The 7110-nt window shown below is 54.3% G+C and overlaps 1 protein-coding gene across 2 annotated transcripts in view; it reads left to right on the top strand.

The window, feature by feature from the left end:
• The window catches only part of PKNOX2 (PBX/knotted 1 homeobox 2), a 282247-nt gene that overhangs the window by 17188 nt on the left and 257949 nt on the right, over window positions 1–7110 (top strand). The gene's annotated exons all lie outside the window — the stretch shown is intronic.

The following is a 7110-nucleotide window of genomic DNA, read 5'->3' as shown; positions in this document are numbered from 1 at the left end:
CGCCCCGCTCGGGCCCGTGGCCGGGCGCGCATTGTCCGCGGGTGCGAGGAGCGGGGCTGCGGACCCGGACGGCCGCGGGCCCGAGACACCGGAGCGGGCGGGAGGGGAGCCGTGCGCCTGGAGAGCCTGGGGGCCCGAGAGTAGGGACCGGCGCGCGGGCCGGAGCCCCGGTGCAGGCAGCTCGGGGCTGAGCGCTCAGCGGGCGAGGCTGGGGACGGCGGGCCCGCTCCACGTTCGTCTGCTCCCGGCTTCGGGCGCCCTTCGGGCCGGCGCTTGCTCGGCGCCACCGGCCTGGAGCTGCCTCGGGGCGGCTACGAGCGGGAGCAGCCCCAGTCTCGGGCCGGGTGACCGGAGTCAAGGAGCCGCGGCCCGGCCGGCCTGGGGAGCCAGGGCGAGTGGGTTTCGCAGGCGGATCAGTGGGGACAGCGGAACGCGAGCTGTGGGTCAGGGCAGCCGGTCTCCCAGGGTCCGCGCTCGGGGACACTCGCCCTGGGAGGGGCGATTTGTAGGGTAACTGGCTTTCGGCGGATTGTTGGAAGTCTTTGGCGAGGTCGGGGAGGCGTAGGGGCCCATGGCGAGGTTTGGGAATAGGGAGCCCTCCTAGCCTGAGAACTAGGACACGAGTTCGTAAAAGGGGGGACGGAAAGCGCCCCAGAGCAGAGAGCTGAGGGGGATGGGGCAGGGTCCCGTGTCTGCCGCGCAAACTTTGCGTTTCCTTCAGGTTGGGTGAGCGGGGCTCTCCTGACTCACGAACCCGAGGAAGAAACGAGCGAAGCGGGCGGTCCTTTCCCCGGGGCTCTGGGCGAGAGTCCGAGGTTCCCGCGCGGTGGGGACACGGGCTAGGAATGGCAGAGGGGCGGGGGGTGGCTGGTGGTGGTGCAGCAGCCCTGAATTAAGGCTGGGCTTCAGGGCCACGCTAGAGTTTGGGTTGTAGGATTCAGGCTGTTTTCAGAAGCGGGACTGAAGGGCTGCTGAGTAGCTTAGGGATCGAATCTTCACCTCGGTCAAAGCAGGGGGCTGGAGGTAGGAATTGGGGGCCTGGGGTTACATCTGAGGCTGGACTCGGCGGAACGGGTGGCGTTTTTAGTATTTTGCCATGGGATCGCGGCTTTTTACTGGGATTGAGGCTATTGGAATTTGGGGAGGGTCGTGCCAGAGGGTCCCCACGCTCCGTGGGTGGAAAAACGTTTAGGCAGGCGATGAAAGTAGTTGATCCGAGCCACGGGCAGGCGAGACCCGAATTTCTGCTGCTTCTCCCCAAAAGCGGATCTGGAGCAGAGGACTTGAGGCGCGCAGACCCCGGTCCTAGGGGAAAGATTCCGGGAAGCGGACAGATCGAAGGGACGTTCTGGGTGAAGCGATAGGGCAGCCTCGCAGGGCTCGGAGCGGATCCGAGGACTGACCCTGGCGGCTCCGCAGGCTCTCGAAGCCACTTGGGGGCCGCGGGCGCAGCGCGGCGGGCGGGTGCGGGTGGCCCCGAGGGATCGCGGCCTGCGCCGGGGGCGCTAGCTGCGAGGTGCCGCATCGCGCCGGGGGAGTCCCGGCTGCGGCCGAGTGCAGGGCGGGCTCGAAGTCTGGCGTCCTCGCCGGAGCGCGGCAGGCTCAGTGTGCTCTTCCCCCAGGCCCGGCCGGAAAGCCGACAAGCCGGGCCGCCAGTGTGATGTTCAGCCTGGGAAACGGGGGCGCTCTGGGTCTTCTACCCTCACCCCACTTGTCCCAGGACTTCTCCAGCGTGTTGACTTTTAGGATTTCAAAGCTCTTCAACTGGTGGAAGCCAAAGGCTTCACATTTTAGGCAGATTTAGGCGACCCTCCTGTCCCCAAAGATGAGAAAATGATGGTGTTCACACACAAGATATAACGCAAAGCCCTAGTCCCTAGCCCTCTCGCTTACGCAGCCATTCCGGCCTTCCAGAGGCCTCAGGGCCTTAGGGAAAGAGAAGGGGGGGGGGGTCTCCTGTCTGGACTCGTGATCTCCCACTCGAGAGGCACCCCCCAACCCCACCCTCACCCCTATGGCTCAAGCCTAGCTTGAGCTGTGGGAGAGAAGTCCTGCCCAGGGAGGGAGGTTATCCCTTTGGCCAACTAGGGTAGAAAAGTGTGTAAAGGGGTTGTCAGAGAGGAATATTTGAAATTTCCTTTTTGTAATCTTGAGCCCATGGTCCCACTTTCCGCACCCCTGGCTCCGGTAGCCACACGGCGCTTCTGGGACGTGGAAGACGCGGGACCCACGAGTGGCTGCAGCGGCTTAGGGCCTCACGACTGCCCCAGGGGGCAAAGCTCCAAGGCTGTTTTCTTGCAGGCTTGGAATTCGTGAGCTCTCCCGCCGGGAGCCGGAGGGCGGGAGGGAGCTGTGACCCCACGGAGACTCCCCAGTCACCGCCTCCCCTTTGTGAGCGCGAAAGGCATGAAAGCCCAGAGAAAGAGAAGCTGCTCAGAATAAGGGGCAGGGGGTTACTGGAGGGAGATGGGCCCGGCCACCGCTCATAGTAAAATGCCTCGTGCAAATTGCACTGAAGTGTACCCAACTTGAGACTGGCTGTTTTATGATCCTTTCTGGGAGTTTACTGCTCCATGCTTTTAAGTCTATAGATTGCTTTAAGTTAATGAAAGTGCTGCTTTCAAAAGGGGCTTTTATTGTGCGGCAGTGGCAAGTCGAGTCCCTCCCCTTTACTCTTCCAAAATGGGCCTGTTTAAAACGAGAGAGCCTCCTGGAGTTCCCACATGGACAGAGCTTGGGGGACGACGCCATGCAACAAGGGGGACTAATAAAAAACCAATGTCCAAGTGATTCAGAAAGATGAGTTTACTTCTTTTCCAGGCCAGTGTCATCTGTGCGTCCCGATATTGCCTTTTGGACTCTCACGGAGTCTGACTTTAAATGCCGCTTTGGTGCCTCCCCCTTACACCCTGTCTCACACTGCTTTATGTAGGCCCGACCCTGTTCAATTAAACCCAAACTGGATTTCAGGATTTCGACTGGCTGCCAATTCAGAGGGTAACTAAAATATTTACTTGGGCCCTGGGGGAGGGACTTTGCCTTGCATTTAGTAGGATAGATGTGTTAGAATGTCAGGGAGTGAGGCTGGGAACCTTCAGGAGAAACACGGAAGGGCTATTTTTCAGCGCTTTTTTCCTTTTTCAATCTATTTGGCACAAAAGGTGAGATGACAAGGTTTTTGACTAGGTCCTAACACAGAAACTGCAGTGGGGCTGGGCTGTGGCTTTGACCGCATGTCATAACCATTTAAACTGTGGTTAGTTGTTCAAAGCTCAAAGCTTCTCCAAGCTGGGTTTCATTAACTCTACACCAGTTGCCTGGAAGTTCAGTAGCAATAAATTGTATAAACACATTTGAAGTAAGTTAGTGATGAAATAGGGAGAATTACTGTCTTGTGAGTGGAGAATCCTGAATTCATGGAGTTTTAACTTAACTGGAAACATACCTCCTCTCCCTTGGCCTTGATGTTTATGGGTGCACCGGAGTGTGTGTTAAATTTCTTTCTGCCATGTCCATCTTCAACCTGGGACTGTAACTCATTAGGGACCAAGGCATGCCTAGAAAGCAAAAAGGCTGGGTTTTAAAGGGGTCTCTATTAGCCTGGTTTAGAAAGCAAACCAAACCCATCAACCTGACTTCCTTACCCTGCGTGAACGCACTATGCAACATAAACAGCAGCAGAGCAGGCCAAATTAGATTTTTAAATGTTAGCGGCTTAATAATACCGTGTTGTTAGCAATCGAATTTGTTTTTATTAAAGAAACTACCTATAAAATTTATAGGCTTCCAACATGTTGCAAGATTTCCTTGCTCTTTATTTAGCGTCCCCCCTCCCTGAAATTCTACCTCCGATTTCAGACTTTTGTTCCTGATTTATTTAATTTAAAGCACATTTTCTAAATTAGTTCGAGGAAGGTGAGAAATGCTGTTATAAGTTTTCCTTTTTCCTCCGCTGCGTGGCACAAGGACTGTGATGCTGTAAGATATATATAAATGTGCGATGCAATTGCTGGAGGGTGACGGCATGTGAAGCCAAGTGTCTGGATGAAACAAAATGCAGATGAGAGTATGGAGAGGGCGAAGTGATGCCACAGAGGAAAAGCAGAGGAAGTTGTATGGAAAATGAAATCATCACGAGCCACCGTTAGCCTCGGTTCTGGCCAACACACCATGCTTTGTATAAAACACTTCACATGCGATCTGTGACTTATTGAAGATCGAATTATATTGAGAAGGAGAATTTAGAGGGGGTCGCTGCCCTGGCTGGGTTCCGGCCAGGCTGCATGGCCAGGCTGGTTGCGATGGGGATCTGCTAATTTAATTAAATCTAATACCTGGTGGGAAAGGGAGGAAGGAGATGATCAAGGTTGGCAGGTCAGCATGCTGAGTTTGTGTTTAAGCTGGAATTTGGGGGCCTAGCGGTCTTCTGCCCTGTTACTGTCTGGCTCCATGACTCCAGTGGGTCCCCTAGCTTCTGGATCTCGGTTTCCGCATCTGTAAAGCGGAATGTGTGGCACGAATTCCTCATTAGGCTACGAGGGGTGAATCCGGCATGACTCCTGCTCTGGTGCGCTCTAAATAATAAAGGAAAAGGAGAGAAGTTTCTGAGCAGCAGAGTCACTTTCTTCCCCGCGGTTTCTTTCCCTGCCTGGCTCCAGAGCCTTTCCTCACAACAGGTTCTGAGACTTGGGCGAAGGGGCTGAACGCCTGCCTTTCTTTACGTCCTAGAATTTGAAAGCCCCACTGTGATTCTAACATCCACCTGCACTTTATCAGGAGGGGCAATTAAGTTGAGGGAACCAGCATGCTTCTCCCCAACAGGGCTACCTTGGAAGAGCTTTCAAGCATCAGATGAACACAGAATCTGACTTATCAGAAATTCAGTCCCTTCTCTTTGTGCCAGCGGAAAGAAGAGGCCTGAGCCCGGACTGGTGTGTGACATCTGGTCGGCCTGGGGGGGATGGGCGCTGGTCCGGAGCTAGCCACAGCTTGAACCTCACTTAGCAGGCTCCATGCTGGCAGATCAAAGCAGATTCTGGGCCAGAAAGCCCAAGAAGTTACACCCAGCACTTATACAAAGCTGTATCCGCACTTCGAGTGTCGTCCTTTTCCCATGCCTGATATTTCAATGCTAGCTAGCCCTGATACTGGAGACGTGGCTCCAGTGGAATGCTTGCCTTTAATTCTCTCTCGTCCATGGGGACTCCCTGGGGTAATTTTTTCCTCTACATATCCTTCTCCAGCAGCCTTGAGCAACATCTTAGTCTCCGTTCTGATCGGGAGTGAGAACGGGGAGACACAGGATGGAGGTAGAAGAGGCAACAATTTTGCTAAGAGAACACATACGAGTTGGAAGGCACGGGCCTTTTACCAGAGCTCAAGCTTTTTCTCCTTCAAGATCCCCCAGGAGTATGGGAGAAGCAAGCCCTCGGGCAGCTCGCTCGGGAAGAGCTCCCTGCAAACGTGTTGTCTTCATGGGGATCTGCTGTTTGGCTTGGATGCCTCACCGCAGGCCCTGCCTGACCGGGTTTCTAATTACAAGAAGGCCGTTTCTGCTAAGACCTATCTCACTAAAAACACATCCCTGTGTGTAATAAGAAACCCTAAACCAGGCAGGATATTTTAAAACTGAAGCAATGAAGATTAGATTAAGTCTCCACCAAACAGCTTCGTTCTCGTATTATTTTTGGCTGGAATGTGGAGAAAAGCAGCTGGCCCTGGGGCCCAGAGCAGACTCTTTTGAGGGTTCGGATGGGGCCAGAGTGGGTGGTGTAACTGCTAGTTTCTCTGCTTAATAGGAATGTGGCCAGTTTCAGTATAGCTCAGTCAAGGCAGTGGGGATACCCAGTGGGGGATGAGGGAGCCCCGGGGTTGGGGAGAGAGGCGAGATCCACATGGGCCACAGAGTGGCCCTGAATCAGCAGATCACAGAGCATCGAGAACGCTTTTGAATCCCCCACCTCATTAGGATCTCAGTCTTTTGTGTGCAGTTTATGCTTCCACTCCCAGTCCTAGGAAACCCACCCATCCTCCACGTGGCCTTTGGAGGAACTTTTATACATTGGGTACTTTTCTGGCTGGAGAGAGGGAACAAATAGTTGTCCAAGATTCCTGGAAATGGAGCCTAGGAGCCTGACATCACAAGCCCTTTTTCTGTCCTTCTGGGGAGAGGCAGCATGGTATTCATTCATTCCTTTGTTCCTTCATTCAGCACATATTTACAGGGTGTCTCCCATGTGTATGCCTGGTGCAGTTCTAGGCACTGAGAATACAGGCAGCAAAAACAGACGGGACAAAACCCCATAACCGCGGAGTCCCTGTCCTCTGGGAGCTTGTCAGCTCTGGAAATGGTGCAGAGTATGGGCTTAGCCTCAGATAAAGCTGCACTGAGAGTCTCACTCTACTAGTTTCTAGTTGTAAGAATTTAGACAAGTTGCTTAACACTTTCAATCTAGCTCTTCCACCTGTAAAGTGAGAAAGAAAAGTAATAAGCTCCAAGAATTGTGGAGAGAACATTTGTAAAGTACCTGGCAGTGTGTGGCACACAGCAGAGGCTCGATCAGGTTCCTTTTCCTCCCCTTGTTACTCTGGACTGGAGATCCAGTTGGCGGATTACCCAGCTTCCCCCAGTCCCCTTCCTTTGGCTTCCCCAGGACATGGCCTGGGGCCTTTCACAGGTCACTGGCACCATCAACAAGTATTAAACAAACAACCAGTTGCCCTGTGGCCTGGTGCTGCCTGCTGCACAAAGACCCTGGTGAAGGCTGTGGTAGGAATAGATGCACAGGCCCTGCCCTCAGGGGAATGGGCGGTTTGCGGGTGGACAAACTCAACGCAGAAACACGTGAGAGATGGCACACAGACACGTGGAGGTGACATGAAAATGGGCACAAATCAACCGTTAAGCAAAGGAGGCAACAGTGGGATGGGATGCTGCCGAGCGGAGGTGAGCTCTCTGCAGTGTCCGTGCAGGGGTGAGGGTGAGCGCTGGCCAAGCAGGGCTGGAGGGGGAGGGGTGGGACTTGAGACTCTCCAGGTCACAGGGCTCATAGGGATTGCTGGGGGACAACCTGAACTAGAGTGAGGAGTTGGGCCCCTTCTGAGGATGTC

This window comes from Panthera uncia, chromosome D1 (assembly GCF_023721935.1).
Source record: "Panthera uncia isolate 11264 chromosome D1, Puncia_PCG_1.0, whole genome shotgun sequence".
NCBI lineage: Eukaryota > Metazoa > Chordata > Mammalia > Carnivora > Felidae > Panthera > Panthera uncia.
The sequence above is the reverse complement of the archived record's forward strand: the minus strand, read 5'-3'. Positions and strand labels throughout refer to the sequence as shown.